At 36.9% G+C, this 20,448-nt stretch overlaps 1 protein-coding gene across 3 annotated transcripts in view; it reads right to left on the reverse strand.

Annotated features, from left to right (window-relative positions):
* Positions 1 to 20,448, reverse strand: part of TFPI (tissue factor pathway inhibitor) — a 148,827-nt gene that overhangs the window by 112,913 nt on the left and 15,466 nt on the right. The window contains exon 1 of one of the 3 annotated variants that reach the window (XM_056496176.1): positions 4,304 to 4,330. The exons of 1 other annotated variant lie outside the window; for it this stretch is intronic. The gene's annotated coding sequence lies outside the window, so the exon portion shown is untranslated. Of the gene's footprint in view, positions 1 to 4,303; positions 4,340 to 20,448 lie in introns of those variants that run through there. One more of the 3 variants, XM_056496180.1, reaches the window with a different exon arrangement.

A 20,448-nucleotide genomic window follows, 5' to 3' on the forward strand; every position in this document is an offset into this window, starting at 1 on the left:
CAGCCCTGGCTCTCCACATCCCTTCAGGCTACACAAAAACACCACCCTAATTCAGACATGACACTAAAAAACATTGTTCTGTTTCCAGCTGTTGGTTTGCCACTTTAATCATCTGACACAAAATTCTAGTGCCAACCTAGATGCTGAGCATGTATGAATAGCAGAAAATTACTTGTGGGATGGGGAAATGTGAGCAATAAGTTAGGGGGAAATTCCAATTTCATCTATTTCTAAATGACAGGTATTTGCAAGGCTGCCCTTGAGGGTATATTCATCTCCTTTCAGACATACTGACTAGCACCACAGACCCCTGCCAATGTTCATTACTGAACAAAAGACTATCATTTAAAGCTTTACATACTGCTGAAATTGTAGTTTCTCCCCCATCATTGTTTGACAGCTCTGACAGAGGTTTTACAGAGGGCTTTGAAATCAAGCTTGCAATGGATTGGTCATGTCATCTATACAGATGGATCCCTGAGAGGTGGCAAACATACAGCAGTCCCCTAACACATGAACATGGCTAAACTCGGAAACCTCAAAGCATTAGCAGCTGTTTAATACAATCCTGATGTTAATTATTAAGCAGTCACAAGGGCAAAACAATACTTTTGGACTAAAACAGCTGTAGCATTTACTCTGAAAGCATTTGCACATGCAGAAATCATTTGTATACACCAACATGTTCCACAGATTTATACCTGGACTAATCATAAAGTATCATTTGCAAGGTGGTGCTAGAGATCACCTTGCTACTGCTAAGGTCCAGCTCCAGACTCACTCACTCACTTTAGGGCAGCAGGTCACAAGGGGAGACAAGGGGCTCATCCCTTAGACAGCTTTACCCCATTAAATAGTGGGGCTAGAGACAGATAATGGCATTTTGGGCCTTAGGCAGTGAAAACCCTCTTTAGAAGTCTCTGTTTAAGGCAGAAATTTGGAGTAGGATTTATTTATCCTTTCTTGCCATTGACGAATAAAAACACTTGCATTTTGGAATTCTGAAACTTTCTCTTGTTCTACTAAGAATACATTACTTTTAAGTCCTAATGAAAGATAATTAAAAATCTATCAAGTTACTAACTAATTTCTTCTAACTACTTGGAATCAATGTTATTTTCATATTTCTTCAAAGGTTTAAGAGTGTGACTAAGTCTGGGGAATAACGCAGCAATACTACTAAAATTCTTCAGTTTGAAAGACTTATGGAAATTCCATCCAATATTACTGATAGTAATAGGACAATTAATTTGAACAGCAGAGAGTAATCCAATTTGTGCACTAAAGGAAAACTATTTGCATAGTACAGAAATACATATACTTAGAAGAACTGATGCCAGGAGAATTTAAAATTAAACTATCCTAATATATTACTGGTATATCACACAATTTAATGAGATTTATTATCAGATTTTCCTCCCAGAATTCTAAGTCAAATATTGGTATAGGTACCTTAATAATATCTAATTTATACATATTATTCGATAAGTATTTATTTTCACTTTCTTCACCCAGATATGAACTTCCAAAAATCATTTGCCAGGAACCTCAGTTATTGCCATTCTCAACATAGGCAGCTAAAATAAACAGAATTAAATATTTATCTGCATTTGATTTCATTTGTTCTGTATTTCTACTTTCTACTTTTTGGTAGGTTGTAGTACATATGTAAATATGTCAGACTAAGTGAAAAATATGAGAAGTTGACTGCATGACAGATAGAGGAAAACTTAATTGTTTTTTCCCTTTTGAATTAAAGTATGCTTTATGCAGCACACAACACGAAGCATATTATTGGATTTAGTAAACCTTCAAACACAAACACTTGTAGAAAATAACTTATAAATGGAAAGGTGAACTTGATTGCCTTATATATATAAGACTAAAATATTGCAAATCTTGTGCAACTCTACAGTACACAAGAAATCATGCAAGTTCTTCACCTAGAAAGCACAGGGCAAAATGACAATAATAAAGAAGATTTTGTTGTTCAGTTTTACAGTTTTTAGCTTAAGTCACTACCTTTAAATAGTTCCAAAGTTCTGTCAGAGCATTGTTGTCTGTTGTGCCTTTATCACAAACAGCTGTGACCCACATAAGGGCTCCAAGTGAAGGAAATGTTGGAGAGTTTCTTTCAAAATCAGATTAGAAATTAGGGACTTATCAGAAGCAACAGCCAACATCACAACGGGCCATTAATATTCATAGGAATGAATAAAAAATCAGATATTTTCAGTCAAGGGCCTGTTAACCATTAGAAAAAGTTTGTGTGGCAATCATGGCAAATATCCAGAGTTCTCCTCTTAGTGTGATATCAATTCCTGTACACGAATGTTCAGGACAGGAACAAGTGTGAACTTCCTGCTATGGTATATATTAAAAAGTGAGCAAACCTGGTGAAAACACAATGCATTGAAAAGCATATTTTTGGTCCATTTCCTTCACCTATTGACTTGTAATTAAAGAAAATAACTTTAGGGTACTCCCCCACTTTGCAGATGCAAAAACTGAAGCAAAATTTCAAATACTTGATCTAGTCACAACAACAAACTTAAAAAAAATATTTACATCCAAACCTGATTTAAATCTAGTCAACTAACTGGCTTTCATGTAAAATGTTGAATTTATAGGTAGCAAATGTATTCTGTCTTTCAAGCTAGATGAGAAATAATGTGCACTGGGTTTGTGGGAGTTTCCCCACTGATTCAACCAGTTCTTCATAATCCAACAGATGAAGATTCTGACTATTTTTTTTTCATTATTTCTTCTTCTCTCCTTATGATCCCACTCTGGTGTCCACTGAATTCAAAAGAACCAGATCAATGGCTTCGTGGGGCTTCTGATCAGCTGCAGAACTGAGATAAGGTTGGTTTCAGAGTGCAGGCAGCAGAGCAGGGAGTGAGGCAGCATCACCCCAGCCCTGACACCCCTGCAGGGGAAGAGGTGAGCCAGGGCTGTCTGAGGGGTCATGCTGCCTTCACCCGTCCCAAGGTGAGCCAGCGCTTTCTTGCCCATCCCTAACTGCCCTCCAGCAGGGATTTTCCAGGCTCTGTCTGGCTCCAGAGGAAGGAAACATTGCTCTGTATTCTGTAAACAGCCTTACCCTCCTTTGCCCCATGTAATACCCCTCACAGCATTTTTCATAGCTGCTTTTCAGTGCCTACTGTATGGAGCAATCTACTCATAAGAAGTATCACATATCAAATATTATCCTTTGCACAGCAGCTTTATATCATAGCTGAGAGAAAACATAGTGAGACAACAACATTAATTAAATGTTAAAAACCACAATATTTGATTGAAAGAGTGACTTCATTCACCCAGGAATAACATACTGATGCTGTACATATGTACAGTTTATAATTACATGAGTATTGTACCTAATCTATTTAATCATCAAAGAGCAGACTTTATATACAAAGCAAAAACAGAACTTGATATCTTCTCCCCCAGAGTGCTAAGCAAAAGAACAGTTGTTGTATGTATTCATACAGCTGAGAATAGGCAATTCTTCCAGTTCAAAACTGGAAAATTTCTTTTCTTGCACTATGGGCTTACAGCTGAGATAAATAATCTGCCTGGAAACAGAAACCACTGCTTCCAGTCTTGAACGATCTATCCATTACAAAAAGGAAAAGTTTGTGGCACAACAACAAAGAAACCTGAACAACCCCCTAATGCTTAGGATAAATCAGAGATTTTAAAAAGCATTTTGATTGTTAAACTCTCAGGTTTCATTCCAAAAAAATAGAAATTTATCGAATAGATTGATTGATTGATAGCACTAGAATCTATAACCCTAAAGACAATGAGCTTTCTTAAATATCAAAAGAAATCTAATTCAGCATGTGTTTGGCAGAACTAGTCTTTTAATAGAAATCACTGAAGTTCAGTTTGGAACCATAAATACTGAAACATATACAAGCTAATTGCACAATATGCATGTTCTAAACTTCTTTTTAAAATGGGGAATCTTGTAAATTTTCATGCTTTACAACATGATTCAAATTCAATTCCACCATAACACAGGCCTTTATTGGTTTAAAATGTTTATTGGAGAAATCTGATAATGGCTATTAATTAAATGTTTGAAGAAATGTAAACCCTTATTAAAATTTAGTGAGAGTTGAAGCTTCAATTCACATTTCTTTCCCAATTACTTAACTGATCTCAGTGGAGCTCCCAAAATTTACACTGTTTAATTAATACTAATTTTAGACTCCAAGTGGTGTAAAACTTACAGTCTAGAGAGAAACAGAAAGTTTCTTTTTGTCTAACAGAAGGAGCGTAGAAAACCACTTACTCTGCTTGGTCTTGGATTTGATCCTTGTTCCTCACTCTCATCAAAGAGAGACTTCCTCTAAAGGCAGGGGATAAAACTCCTTCCTCACTGAGCTCAGTGAAGCCAGAGTTTTTCATAAAATGCTTTTCTCTGAACTGATGAAGTCCCCAGGCAGCACAAAGCTAACAAAGGAATAATCAGTTTCAATTGTCCACAACTAAATACAAAACCATTTTACAAAAGCAGTAAGTTCCACTGTAAAATTAATAGTAAGTTTATTCTGGCCTAAGTCAAAAGCAGAAAAAACTGCTCAAAGTAGACAGGCCTGTAACACTAATACTGTTTATTCTGGAATATTCATAACATCCACAGCCTTTAACATGAACTGGTGCTTTTCATAGATCATAAATGACTGGGTTAAATTTTTGGCAGTTCCTCTTGATAAAAGCCTCTGGTAATATAAGGGTTATTCCATAGTCTCTTTGGACTAAAAGCATTTTTGGAGTGATCTAACACATTCCATCTCCTAGCAACTGAATTAACAATTACTTAACTTCAAAGATTGTCCCACAAGGCCTTAACTGGGACAGGGGAAAACATTGGTATTCTGCAGTGCCACCCAGGAACTCTTGGTCCTTTTCCTCATGGTGACATTCCTGCAAAGGCAGTACCTGGCACAATGACTTCCTGGCATGTTTGCAATGCCGGAAATAACGTGACAGGATTGCTTTGCACTTGCTCCTTTGCTGCAGCTATGACAAAGGCACTGCTACTGTGGGTGCAAATGAGGCTGCAAGGACAAACAGCACTACTTAACCTCACTGAAAAACTTCTCATGCTTCCCTGCAGAATCTCCTGTTTGCCTTAGGAGTGAATCAGGCTATTTGGGAAACACAACATCACTGAGTACAGCTGAAAAATTTGTTGACTTGGGAAGGAGCAGCTGTGGTCATGACCCAGGTGTTACTGTTTAGAAGCACCCAGGCAAACAGAGCAAGAGAATCAGAAGCTAGAAAATTTCAAAGTACAGCCTGTACTACTAAAAGTGTAATTAAAGCAGCTGTACAGGAAACTGAGGCACAAACTGTGTGAGTCCCTTGAACTGCCTGTCACATTAGATACTCCAGAGAAGAAAGTTGAGAAAGCTCAATGACATAAAAGGATATATTCTACAAAGACAATCTAAACCTCATTGACAGCATATCATATTACATGTACTGCACACAAGAAACAAAGCATCAATAATCTCTAATCCACCTAAAGGACTTGGTGGGAAAAAACTTTTAGGCAGACTAGTTTGACAAAACTAGGCTGCATAGTCAGCTTTTTAAAAGCCATGCAGGAGTTAATGGATTTTCATTTCAATTTAGATAAATGTACTATACCCATTAAAGTTTTGCTTAATTGAGAAAAAAAATCATATCCACCTGCTATAAGATGGAACATAATGTGGTCAGACAACAGAAGGGCAATAAAAAGACACAGCATCAGAAGAAACAGACAAGAGGTGGGTGACAAAAACACCGCTTACAGTATTTCCTCCCTCAGACCAGTGCTATAACTATTCTATACACCCTAAATTAGGCAATAAGATGTTTGACCTCGACAAGAATTAGCTAGACATAGAGTAATGTTTCATGGAATAAAAATTTACAGCAACAGCCTGAGACCTGGGGTTCAGAAAGGAGGCCCTGGCAGGCAGTCCCAAGAGTGCAGCACTGCTCAGTGTGACTAGGGAGGTGATGTGGCAGAAACTGGGAAATATCACAGTAGAAAATGTAGAAGTTGGATTACTCTGTCTGCCAATACACCAGATCCGTGCGTGGTCTCATGAAGCAGTCTTTACAGTGAACTCCATCCTGGGCCAGAAGATTTAGTAGATATCAGTCTCTCCATGCAAGAAGCAACAAATAGTGCTACAAAATAAGAAAATGGTACTGCAGAGAGATGAAAACCCCAGCATACCCTTCAGGGCTACCAAAGTGCAGCTGCTTCATAGGCCCATCACTCAAAGAGTTACACTCCCCTGAAACTCCAAAATCAGGAGGGGACAAGATAAGACTTGGAGTGGTACAAACTCCACAACCAGACTACCTAGAGCCCAAATGAAATAGACACAGGGATCTCTTGGAGGAAGCCCTTCTGCATTGAAGATTTAAAAAGGATGCACAAATAGTACCCTCAGGCTAGCTCTGCTTTTGATGCTGAGCAAAGAGTGGCATGCATAAATTTGTGATGCATTTGCCCTGGCTTTGCCCTTGTTTCTTATTGAAGTTTCTTAATGATAACAGTATATTTCAGTCTTCCTCTGGTAGAAAAATGCTCATCATTTTTTGTATTTATTTCCTAAATTGAATCCAGAAGTTGTGAAAGATGCAAGATTGATTTCACTGTGTTTGCCAGCTGCTGAGAAGACAGCAGGACTTCAGCCAACCCAGAGGACTAATTCCACTGCTTATTACTGCAGATGAACACTCAGAGCAGAGCCCTCTGCTCTCCCAGCCATAAGTCAATCACAAGAGTCAGAAGGCAGTTTGCTCTTTGCTAAACTAATAGCCTGGCAATTATAAGTGTACTTCATTTCTTGCTAGACATCCCATTTTTTTCCATGAATGCACACCTTTACAGAGTGCAGCCCAGCAGCTTTCACATCTTCATTTCCATTCCTAGGAAGGCAAACAGGAATCCTTGGAGAAGTGTTTTATTTCAAAGTGTTTTTCCATAGGGAATATCTGCCCATCACTGCCTGTGTGCACACCTTTCTATCATGATTTTTAATGGGCTGCATCAACTCTACCTGCTTTTCTACACCTGATTAACTGCTTTACAGTTAATAACAACCACAGACAATGAAATGTAGCCATGATGGAGTGCCTCCTGTTTTCCTGTGGCAGTAATGCGATGATGCTACCTGGATAGCTTGTTCCAATACTGCTTTGATCTGTCTCCTTGGCTAAATTCAAAACCAAGTGAAGGAAATTGCTTGTTCATTTTGCTGAACAACAGGGAAAGGGCAAACCTCCTCCAAGCAGAAATTAAACTCTACAACTCATAATTAAATTGCTGCAGAGAGAGTCTTAGTAACACAAAGACTCAACTTATAAAAAAGCTTTATATTTGTAGGTATCACAAGAGTATGACTGGAAAGATTATACTTTTTTTCTTCATTCTAAAGTAGTAAGTTTTAATTAACAATTATTTCTTGGCTTAGAACAGCCTGTAAACTGTGGCAAAATATCACTCTCGTTTTGTTTTCAAGCATTTACTTGCACTTCAAATAACATCTATTTGAAAGTGCGTCCTCAAAACTGAACTGTATTTTCCAATACTGAAAGGGAACACAGATTAAGGAAAATTAATAAGCAAGCATGCTGTTACTGTGTGAATGTCAACAGATCTTTGTTTGAATTCCTACCTCAACTTCAATTGCTTATATGTGTGAGGGGTATATAGGTATATATATATATATATATGTGTGTGTGTGTGTGTGTGTGTATACACACACAAGATTTTTCTGGTATCCCATTCCCCACTCCTGCTGGGGTTTGATTGAAAACTCATCTTTCAGATCAAATTCAAGTTAGTAAAATATTTAAGCTAACCAGGTCTGCTAGAAATCTCATTAATCTGCAGAAATAAAAAACATCCTTCTGAATTAGTACCCAGCTCTCCAGTCTACAAGGAGGATCTAATGCAAGGCTGATTTTCAAAGGAAGTGTGTTTATCAAGACATCTTCACAGTGGCTTGCTATCTATAATCTTTCATATAAAAATGTAACTTTAATTATTAATTATCTTCTCATTTAACATTTTCCTTTAATTGCCAAATATTTGTAGCAGTCAGCTCTTCCAGATTGACTCAGTGTGAGTCACACCTTCCCTTTTGGATTTAACATTTACATAACTGCTTGTCCATACCACCACATGGAACATCTGGATTTCAAGTTGCTGGAAATGTTTCTACCTGTACAAATACTGCAACGTCCTAATGCTGCTAATTATGACATGTAAATAATTTACTGCTCCCTAGAGGCAACAGAAATTTCTCTCTTCTAAAGAATGCATAATATTAGTTTTTCTAAAAATTATCTCAGAACAGGAAGGTGGCCGGAATTCTCTTCCTGCTTATGTTACCCTTCCATAAATAGAGTGGGAATTTTCAGTAAGTGGGCAATGTCTGATTTAGAACAATACCCAAAACTCCCACTCATTTATAAGCAAACGTTTCTGCTTCTAAGTGCATTGCTTTGCAAAAAATTTTCCAGGGCATGTTTGGCAATATCTGCCTTTGACATCCCAAATTTGCCAGGAGAATTTTAATATAACAAAGCATAATGGTCATGTTCAGGTTTTTTGGTTTGGAGTACTGTTTTTTCTTTTCAGTAGTCCAAAAATTGGTGTACAATGAATCAGATCCAAGGAGGTACTTCAAAGATCTAGATAACAAGTGTAACAGATTCATTGCATGACAAAAAAAATAATCAGCATAATAGGCTCGTGTTGGTATTATGTAGTTTGAGAGAAGTAGAGCAGTAAGTTGCAAGCAATTAACTTGAGATTTTCATTAACCAGTAAAACACTGGGGCATGTTTGGTTTTCAATATGCAACTTGAGAAATGTGAAAAAAAAATCTGATTCTTGATAAATAACTGTTTACCTTATTTCTCATCCACTACAAAAGACTTCAAGTCCTTACTCACTCTTGGAAATTCTGACTGTATATTGATCATGTGCTCTTTATTAAGAGGATTCCTTTGTTTCCTGGGAACATGAGAGTCTCATGGGTAGCCAGTCTGACTGCAAAGCTGAATTGCTATCATCATGTTACAACTTTTGCTGTTTTGGGGGGAATTTAACTTTCAGTAGAAAAAAATTCTGTGCAGAAGTGCAATGTGTCTAAACTCAGTAGCAAGTGACCAGCAGAGACCCCAAGCACACATCAAGCTGGGTTTGCTAGTTCTGCTTCACCCTGCTGAAAACAAAGTTCTTGTTTAATTTGAAAATTAAATTTGAAAATTAATTTGAGCATGTTCAAGTTATTTCAAAAACTTGAACCTCACCCTTTTATTATAGCATGATATAATATTTTGTATTGGCAATTAACTCCTAAAATAAACTCTAATTATTTAAATTTTATATGAATACATAATGTATAAATGACAATATTAAATTTTCTAGAATTCGAGCAGGCACATTTCCAGTAAGTTAATATGACAATCTAGCACTCCTTTGGTAAGATCTACTGCAGTAAAAAGTTCCGCAAGTATTTCATGCCGGCTTTTCCTTACAGAAAGGTGAGAAACCATGACAAAGAACTGTTTGAAATTAAATTAATTTTTAAAAAGACTCGAGGCTTACAAAGTAGTCTTTTTTTCCCCCCAGCAAATTACTATAACCCCCTCTGAACCCTGAGAAGCTCTTTGATTATACGCTTTCTTTTGGAAAATGTCACTGCTATTGAATTTCTGCTGCAACTAAATGGTAATATTTTCACCAAATTAATCTAATTTTCTCATTTTTACCAGAAAAACCTTCCTTTCCCCCTTTATTTCCTGAGAATGTCATTAATTTTGTCTTTTAGGAATGGAGTTGGGTAGGTAACAGAGTGGTAAAGTGAAGATAGGACAAAGATAATCACCAAAGCTTTTTAAACAAAACTTCAGTCCTTATAAAATATGCTGAAAAAAATATGGCTTTTAAAAAAGCTTTTATAGCACAAATCTCACAATACTGGCAGTTCTAAACATAAAAAATGGCATTTCATCTTAGTTAAGCTGCTTTTATATATGTAATTACATTTTTAATGGGTATAGCAGCCTATTGTTTCTCATCAATAACTATTAGAAAATATGCAGTTTTCAGGGCACGCAAAGCCTTCTTCCAAGCTAAGAGCTCAGTTTTATACAGATTTTCTGTATAAAAACCAGTGAAAGCATTCTTACCGTACCCTCTACATATTTAAGCTTTCTGTATTTTCCAAACCATAGAGTCTGAGTTTATTAGACCCAAAGATACTGTGTTTCTCCTATGAGATATCCACAGGTGGATCCCCACCCTCTGGCCAATTTGTGCTACTGATTTCTACAAGAGAAGTACATTTCTAATTAAGATCTTCAGGTAACAATTAAACTGAAAGAATATAAAGGGCTTAAACATATATAAAAATTCCTTCTGTCTTTTGCTCAAAAGATCTATAGGACACTTAGTTTATTTCTGTCAGTATCAGTGTAATGTCATTAGGCAAAAAATACTTCAAAAATGAGAGCGAGCTCACCTATGGTCGAAACAAAATTGTCTCATAATGTTTAAAATCAAAATTTATGCACTAATCATTTATAGCTCATAGATATAGAGACCTTGAAATAACCTCAATAAAGAAATGTTGAAGACAGCCTTAATTGTAAAACGTGTCAAGAAGAAATTTTAGGAGCAATAAGAAAGGTCAAGACAATTTTATAGGATTTTTCTCACTGATTAATGTTAGACAAAAATAAAATGATTCAGCACACCAACATTGCAGTTTATACATCCTTTCGTATACCAAGAGATCACAAGTGCTTTTGAAAAGGAATCTTTAGAGCCCTTCATTTAGAATTATCATCTACCACAAGCACAACTGTCCATTTGGACAGGTTTTACCATTGCTTCAATTAAATTTCCTTTCCCAATGCAAAATAAATCAATGTCAATCAATTACTGGGTCAGCCCAGAGTCAGGAGACTGAGAGCAGAACTGGCTTGGGCAAAGGAGGCTGCTTCTTCATTTCTGGGATTTGTACAGCACTGCTCCAAGTCCTCTCCTGACAGATCATTTATAAGTATTTCTCTTTGCAATTATATTCCCAGCTTGTTCAGTGAAATTGATTTTAAGCTAAATAATTGCTTTAGACAAAGTCATGGATTTCTCCACTATGACTGATACAGAGAGGCAGTTGAACAGGAGGCATTAATAAATTTGTGAACTACTTTGAACAAATTACACATATTGTTACAAGGAAGATTTACAGCAACAACAGATCTAATTAAGTGCTTCATAAAGCTAAACATGGGGCAGATGTCAAACTGATAAATCAGCTTTTGTATTGTTATTCTGATTAGTTTTTACTTCTGTTAAGAAATATTTTCACCCTACATGACAACATTGAGCTATCCAATGTTTTCTGACATTTGAGCAAGATGAAATCCATAAATCTCTCATTTTGCAATTTTGCGTTGAGTGAACTGAAGTTCAGTTAAACATAATTCTTAACTTGGAAGTAATGTCAGATAATGGTGCAGTTTATGTTTCAGCATATGCATGATAGCTGTCTTTTCTAAAAGCAGAATAGCACCTATGGAGTATATTTACAGGCAAAATCTTTTACCTAGAAGTACAGAGAAAAGTTAGAGAATACATCAATGGCTAGAAACATGTTTTGATATTTATTTTACGAGTGAGTGGGTCAGCATTTTCACATTTCTAAGGTTTACCATATTTTAATAGCATATAAATTCATATAACGTATAAAATATTTTTATGTGCATTCATGTACCATGGAGAGAATAAAAAAGGAATCAGGTGTCAGACCAAGTCAAAATAAGCGAAGGAAAGCATGTGCAGTTTTTGTGAGCCTCCAGCTCTTAGACTGTTTGGCAATCTTTGCACATCAGTGAAAGAAGGACAGAGGCAAGCTGGAGTTGGATAATGAAACAAAGAAAATTATGGAGAGGCTAATTAAGGTCTTAACTGAAATAAGATTGTTCATTTAGGTAACAGCAAAACTGTGACTTGATAGCCATCAATGAAAGCCTGCAGCATGTAAATACATATTAGGAGAAGATTCCAAAAAGTGCCTTAGGAGGGGATAAATTGGAAAACAATGAAGTAAGAAAATAGAAAATACATGCTATCAGAACAAGGAAAAATATTACTACAAATCCTTCAGAATAACTTTCTTACCTAGAAAGACTAAATTTTTTGGTGCTGGAGACCAAATTTCACTTGTAAAGGTAATAATATTCCTTCCTATCTCAATGACAAACCTAAGGAATATATTTTTCTGAGGTTACTTACTGGTAAAGTCAGCACTGCACTTGATTTGCATTAGCTTTAAAATGTGTCTGCCACTGAGAGCCTGTGACTTTCCATTCAGGAAAACCTTCAAAGAGAGTACCCAAGAAAATGACTGCTGGCTCAAGAACAAGAAAAAATTTAAAAGGATTTCATGATCCAAATTATATTGCAGGAGCAAGAGTTTGCATTCAGAGTAAAGATGTCTTGTAAAAGAACAAAGTCAATAGGATTATAAACCTATACCCTGCCCATTTCACCATTGATTTAGTGCAGTCACAGAGAGAAAAGGAAGATTCTGAAAGCATCACAAAAGCAGAAGTCAGCAGATCTTACAAAGACAAATATAAGTTTTAAGTAGAACACCACTGATCTGTATCATTGATTTTTCTTCCAGCATCTGCATATCCCAAAGGGCAGTCCAAGTCATGAAAGGAAAAAGTATGCTAAATAAAGGAAAGGACGAGTTGGCTGTTGAATCTCTGCCTTGTAATGGGGAAATGAAACCCAGACACCTTATTCTATCAAAAGAAGGTAAGGAAAAGACAGGGTTGATGTTTTCCTCACTAAAATGTTCACTCATGTCCCCTGCAGTCTGTAGAACAGCACACAGCCCTGGTGTGCTGCTGATCATGACTCCAATCAGGCCAGAAGTACTTCAGCAATGTCAGTGAGGCTGGAGTCACCTTTCTGTGCCAAGAGCAACACCGAGGCTTCCCAGCCTTGTCCTGATGGATCATCCCTCCTGCTGCTAGTGCCCCTTTCAGAGCAAAGTGCTCCTACATGCACTGGGAGCCTGCTTCAGGCAATAGAGAGGCCCTGACTTTATACAGAGCCTGCACAATAGATGCAAATCAGTACCTGCATTAATCAAAAGTAATTACATGGTGTAAATGAAACCATGGCTCTAGCAGCTGAACTGTGACACTGGTGACTGTCCTGTCAGCCTTTCTGACAGCAGATGGAAAGTCAGCACTATGTTTCCATACTATTACCTATGTTGAAGCTTTATGATAGGGCCTCAAATAAGGGGAAACTAAGTAAGATTTGGATCAGAAAGTGCAATAAGTGAAACCATGTTTCATATGCCAGTTTCCTCTGGATCACCTCTCCCTGTTTTGCCTACAGGTTGTGGTAGAGTATCTGTCTTTTCTGCCCCATTTCATCTTTACTTTAAGAGCATAAAATAGGAAGCAGTTCTACATTTTTCTTACCTGGGCAAACTTTGGGCTTTTTCAGCTTCCAGTGTGTACTCAGCTGGGCTGGAGTGGAAAAGCTGGCACGGGATGCATCACAGCTGCAATGGGGCCCAGTTCAGGAGGGTTTCAGCTGAATTTTGTGTTACCCAATGGCATTTTGGGGCTCCAGTTTTAGACAATAAAAGATTGTTTATCTTGCACACTTATACTTCCTTCTGCCTCATGTCTCCTACCATCTACATGAAGGTGAATGAATGGGTAGATTTTGGGTGTAATCTACAGACATACTGGAGCTGTGCCACTAGAAAGCTGATGGTTGTACAGAGATCCACATGTGCACCCTTATATGTGATTATCAAGTTATTTAATCAAGAAAAGGACATTTTCTCTAATATTAAAGCAGAGAAATGTTTTTTGTTTTTTTTTTTTAAATTTGTATTCCAAGTTGGATCAAGCTGAAAATACTTTTATCGGAAGTATTGGACAAAAATCGGAATTCCAGCCAGATAAAGGCATGAAACAAGAACTTTACTATAAAGACAATAAGCCATTTAAAACTCTTACTCCATGGAATTCAGTAACATCCAGAAGGATTGTAAAATATTTGAAGTTCAATCATTATGTTGACTTCTTGCCTATGGAGCCTGACATTATAGTTAAACAAATTAGGTAAATGAAAAGTAATTCCAATAAGTTTTGAATGAAATATATTATAACAGAAGGCACTAAAAACCCTGTATGAATGGCATAGGTATTTCAAGCAAAGAGAAGTACTGTGACCTAATACTGAAAGCCACAGTCCAGGACATGGCCCCTAAAAAATAAAACCAACAACTTTACTCATTTTAAAAAAGCCAAAAATAACCCACAAACCTTTCTTCTAAACATGAAGATATTTTGTTTTGTGTTTATTACTACATATTATGAAATTTAGAGGAAATAGATTTCTCTTGTATTTGACCAGGATGCAAAATAATTTTTGAAGCTATTAATAACTTTCCAACAGTCTTATACCTCATAACCTCACGGGATTCAGTCTCCCACAGGTAAACTACTACAAAAAAAAAACCTTATTCCTCTGATACTTCCACACCTTCTAGAAATGCCTAGAAGGCAGCAAAGAAATTAATTTCCTTGTACTGACTTCTCATAAAGCATCTCAGGTTATTTTTGTGTATTGTGCAGTTATTGTTTCTATTTTACTCTGAAGAATAAGTCCTTTAACTTCACCTCAGAAAGCATTACAGTAGTTATTATAAATCTGTAAGATTTTGATGTCACTGGTAAAGAATTATAATGCTTCAATAGTATCACTCCTCCCCTGATTCTGAAGGTGTCAGATCTGCTATGCCTTGAAAAATCAAGGGAAAGAAAATCTGGAAGTGACAATTTGCACTGAAACCAGATGATAACTCTTAGCAGCACATATTCCCTTTTCAAAAAGCATTTTGCAGGGCTTGTCATCATGATCTTCAGAAGACTTTATTGTTGTCGATGCTCATTTGGAAACCAGGACTGAATTCCAGATAGGACTTTATAGCCCCATGTTTCCTGGAATCAAATGTTCACTGGATTCCCAGACACTTCTCGGTTTGTGGAGAAGGCAGCTCACATTAAGTGACTTGTGAAGGGGCAAATGTTAATCTCATTTTACCCATCTTTTCACTCAGGAAATTATTTCTCTTTTGGCAATTGGCAGTGCCAAACAGATATGGATGACTAATGACAAAGGTCATTTGCTGAACATTGTTCCTTTCTGACGGAGACGTCAATTTCTCAGCTGCCATGGACAAAATTAGGAAATTTTGTACAGTAGGCATTTTAAGAGAAAATAGATTTCTCTTTTTGTAAAGGCAGTTCCTTATTTTTGGCCTGTAATTGAAAATGTCAAACATTTTGATGAACTTAATACAAGCACAGTTAACAAATTATTGCTTAATAACTTAACTATAACTGATTTAATTCTTCATTTATATTTATTTATTTGGTGAAAACACCTCAGTCTATTTCACTTCTTTCTTGATAAGAAAGGAAGTTTTATGTAGGTATCAAATAATCATTAATAAAAATATTCTAGGGAAATTTTTACAATTGTATCCTCATATAAAATTGCAGTTGCAGTTCAGTGAACTAGCATCATTCTAATTACCTCAGTTAGAAGCTGGCTTGAAAATACAATTTGCCTACAGTCAAAGCATCAAGTATGACAAATCAAAGGTAGAATTAGTAATTCCAAGTGTGGTGGTTTATCCCCAGTCAGCAGCGAAGCCCCACACAGTTGATTACCCACTGCCCCAGCAGAGAGGGAGAGAGAATTAGAAGGTTAAAAGCAAGAAAGCTCATAGGTTGAGATAATAACTGTTTATTATTTGAAAAAATAATTATGAAAAAAAACCAAAACCACAGTTTGTTTGTACACTGAGAATGAAGCCACATGGTCTGGGATACCCCTTGGGCCAGGTGGGGTCAGCTGCCCAGCTGTGTCCCCTCCCAGCTCCTTGTGCACTTCCAGGCTTCTTGCTGGCAGCAAGGGTGAGGAGCAGAAAAGGCTTTGACTATGCAACCCCTGCTCAGCAAGAACTGAAACATTATCAAATGCTGCGTTATCAAAACTGTTTCCAGCACAACTGCAAACCACAGACCCACACCAGCTACTGTGAAGAAAATTAACCCTGTTTCAGCCAAAATCAAGCCAGCAAATCAGTTTATTCTTTTCTAAGAGGTGCTGGGACTTTTGAAATGTGGGCACTGTGCCTTTACACCCAGTCACAGAGACTCAGAGAAGAAAACGCTGAGCCATTCTATTTAATCATAAGCTTCATTTTTGTTAATGCTATGCTCTTCACAGATACTTAATAGGAAGCTTTTTTTGCAAATTGCAAAGTGTACAGTACACCAAAAAGAGAAGAGACTTCAATTGTAATCATGCAACAGTCTTACACACAGTTAAAATTACTATTTTCAAATAAGAATGCTGTGACAGGTGCTTTAAAACAGTCTATTATAGCTATAGTTAGATAAGGCGTATCACAGGTTGTCACCTTCCCAGCTCAAGGAGACTGATACAGGACTTTGGGACTCTAACTTGGCTTGGGGGCTGACCTGGGCTCCACACAGCAGAGCAGCCCCCAAAAGCCCTGAAACAGCAGCTTTACTGGGAATCTGATGTACTCAGAACACCAGTGACTGCTTTTGCCCCAGCTTCCACACATTTACTCAATCCACAGACACAGTGCTGGCTCTGTGTGGCTGGATGTACACACTTTGCACATGGCTGGGACCTCTATCCCAAACAGAACACAGCTGTTTCTTCTCTGCCTCATCCAAAGCAAAATGGAAAACAAAAAAATCAGACTGAAGCAGTTTTGATCACAAAACAAATCTATTTCACAGTCACGATGAAAACAATCTGGTTTTCACTTGTTTCAGTATTTACTCAGAATATAAAGCACTACAGAAAAGAACTGTGGATTAATTCAGTCTCGATTTATAGTTACACACTGTCCTTTTCCCAGAATGGATTGCACTGCTATAAGCTAACCCACAGGCACATAAAATAATCAGAGCTCTATTTGCCATGGCTTACACTTCTGTGGAACTATTGAAGTAGCAACATATTATCCCACAGGAAAGATGTTATCAAAGATTAGGAAAACGCCTCAGAAGACAGCAGATTTCTATGTTAAGGCTGCTGTGATTTACCAGTAACCATTCAGTGAGAAGATTCCTCATATTTTATCACCATGAAATTAAAAAATACCCTTTGAGTCTGTATAACACTTTAAATTTCCCAAACACTAAAAGAAAACCACCAACACAAAAATTTCCAACCACTGCATGCAAAAAAAAAAAAATTAAAAATTATTGATTGATTTTAAAAATAATTTTGTATTGTCCTGATACAGTTCATTTGACAGATCATATCTAAGATGATTCATAAAATTTATTATTAAATGTAATAAGGACTCAATATTATAATACATTTACCTTTTTCTATAAATATACTCTTAAATATCTGTTTAACAATGTAATGTCATCAATGTTCATGAAATAAACTTCAGAGTGAAAAAACCCATTTTGGATATTTGAAAAACCCCATTGTTTGTGCATGTCCAGTGATTCAGAAAGAAATCCTGTGTGTATAGATAGCCATCAGCTAACTCTACAGAGCTGGGATTTAAGGCTGAGAGAATAAAGGAAAAAAGGAAAAATGTGGAACATAGAGTCTTCCAAATTGTTTTGGTATCTGTTTCTGGATTCCTGTTTCTTAAATACAGAACATTTACTTGGAACATTCTAGCTTACACCTGGATTTTAAGTATAATTTTCTCTTTCATCATCTGCTGGAGTTCACAAATCCTGTCAACTCCTCCTGTAATTAACAATTGGATCTAGCTTGCCTTGTGCTTTTTTGCTTTGCTGAACTGACAGCTTTTCAACCAGCTCTGCAGGGTAGCTCAAGGCTTTAGGGCAGAGAACACAGACACAGACAATGAAAAAGTAACAGAATTAGCAAAACAGGAATAGGGTGGGAAAAATACAGTGAAGGTAGTAAGAGCATGTGAGAGAGAAAAATGAGCTGTTCAATCAAATGAGGTGGCTACTAGCTTTACTTTGTTTCAAAGTAGAGGACAAAAAGCACTTCATGGTGCTGATGTCCATAACTGGATTTAAAATGAGTGATGAAGCACCCTCCTCCACAGAAGTTATAAATTCTGTTTATCCCTGAAATAACTACATTGCTCTTCATATAAATGCTCCAAGTAGTAAAGTGCAAGTTTGAAAGAAGCAGCTTGGTGAATATTTTGATGAGGGGGGACTAGGAAAATTGAAAGCCATGAACTACAGCAGCTAATTCTAATTTCAACTAGATCCTAGTTCTCATTAAAATACAAACTGACAAAACAATTTGGTGCTGCTGTGACACATTGAGATTGAGGTTGAGAGTGTTAAAATGGCTGGAGTACCCCAGCAGTAAAATTTACAATTTAATCAAAAGCAGGATTTTGGAGGGAGGAGAAGGAGTGGAAATGCCTTTTTCTTCGGAAAAAGACAGAAAAACAACTCAGAGGGGAAAAAGTTTCAGTGATAACCCCTCAAATGAGCAAGAAAGGAGCTGATAATACTCTTAACTCAGTATTTCATTTTCTGATGACCCACCACACACCAGAGTCCCTGCCTTCTACCAAGGAATTTTAATTGGCACCCAAGGCCAGTGTGCTGCCTGGAGCAAGTCACCACAAAATATCTCATTTTGTAACTCTTAATATTATCTTATTAGACAGAAATAGTTGAATATATTTTTGCAAATAATTACTGTTGAGACATTAAATATCTGAAGAAAGTGTTTATGCTTAGACTTCCCTTTCTGGGTATAAATATTGGTGGAAATATCACCAAGCAAAGCAGTGGAGGGGGCTACTGATGGTGCCCAGCCAGACACTGAGGAGTGGCACAGGAGCCCCATCTGAGGCAGACAACAAACCATTCTCAGCTCTTGCTGAAAGTGACAGGTCTATGCTCACAACCAAACATTCTCTTGGTATTTACACTGTCTCTATTGGCAGCAGGTTCTGCTTACTTTCAAGCATTTCAGTATTGCCTCTTACATAAAAAACAAGACTTAACATCTGAAGCAGACATTTCTTCTGGATTGTTTACAGAAATTTGTAAATCATAGTAGACTATAATGTTAAAGTATAACATTTAACAGGTGAAAGCATGACAAAACTGACATGTAACACTTAACTGTAAATTTATTAAAACATTCCCTTTGGTTGCGCTCAATCTACACTAATAATTCACTTTAATGGTCCAGTTGTCAACAGCAATGCCAGCTGAGTCATTAAAGGCAGAAGGTGGACATAAAGGACACTTGAGCATGGGTTTTGCTGGAGGTGCTGTGAAAGCAGAGTGCACAGATCCCAGAGCCCCAGCACTGCACAGAGCAGCTCTGCCAGTGACTCACCTGTACAGCCTGCATTTAATGGCCTGTGTTTGTGTTTGGGGACAGCCTCATCCACATGCCTTGTGTGACTGAGTCTCACTGTGAGTAAACTTGGAAATTTTCAAATGAACAGTAGAAAGATAGTAAGGAATACAAGAAGAGAAACTGCAGACGGGCTAAACCTTGCTGAGATTCAGAGCAGTCTCTGAAACTTTTTGCACTTTATTTGTTAAAGACCTATCTAGTTCTGTTGTTATTATACCATACCACCAACTTAAATTTATCTCTGTCAGATTTTAAACAGCACCTGGAATGCAATTATATGCCTCATGATACATAAGCAGCAAGAAGGGAATTCATTTGACATTTTTAACTTGTCTTTATAGGATATTACAAGGGCAGGGTGCTACAAGGAAAAATGAACAAACAAACAAATACAAAAAAGGAGTACTCAAAAATTCAAAATTCTCATGTTAAAGTTCAAGAAATTAAGACCATTAATGCATAAAGCAAGCACATAATCACATATAATCAAGAATATTGTCTTGTATAGCCTGAATTCTAGGTAAAAATTATTGTTAAGAATTAATATTTTATTCTACTTATGCCAGACATTTTGTTTGTATGAGCAAAGGCATGGAAAGGAAGACAACCTACCCAGTTTCAAGAAACCAAATGGACTACCATACTCCTAGTGATCTTTGAGAGAAAAGTACAAGTGTATCAACAAAACTCACTGTTTTCAAAACCACAGCATATAATCAATGACTTTTTGAGCATGGGTTTTTTTTTTTTTTTTTTTTTTAGTTGTTTCACCTCCACCTCTGAGTTACAGAAGTCTTTCCAATTCCAAAAATGCAGAAAAAAATCATCCTAGTTGCTGTAGTCAAAGCCACACAAAGAACAGATCCAGAACGTCTTGAGATGAGCAAGAAAAAGTAACAGAACACATTTATTGATCAAAAGAGGGT

Source organism: Oenanthe melanoleuca, chromosome 7 (assembly GCF_029582105.1).
Source record: "Oenanthe melanoleuca isolate GR-GAL-2019-014 chromosome 7, OMel1.0, whole genome shotgun sequence".
NCBI classification, from domain to species: domain Eukaryota; kingdom Metazoa; phylum Chordata; class Aves; order Passeriformes; family Muscicapidae; genus Oenanthe; species Oenanthe melanoleuca.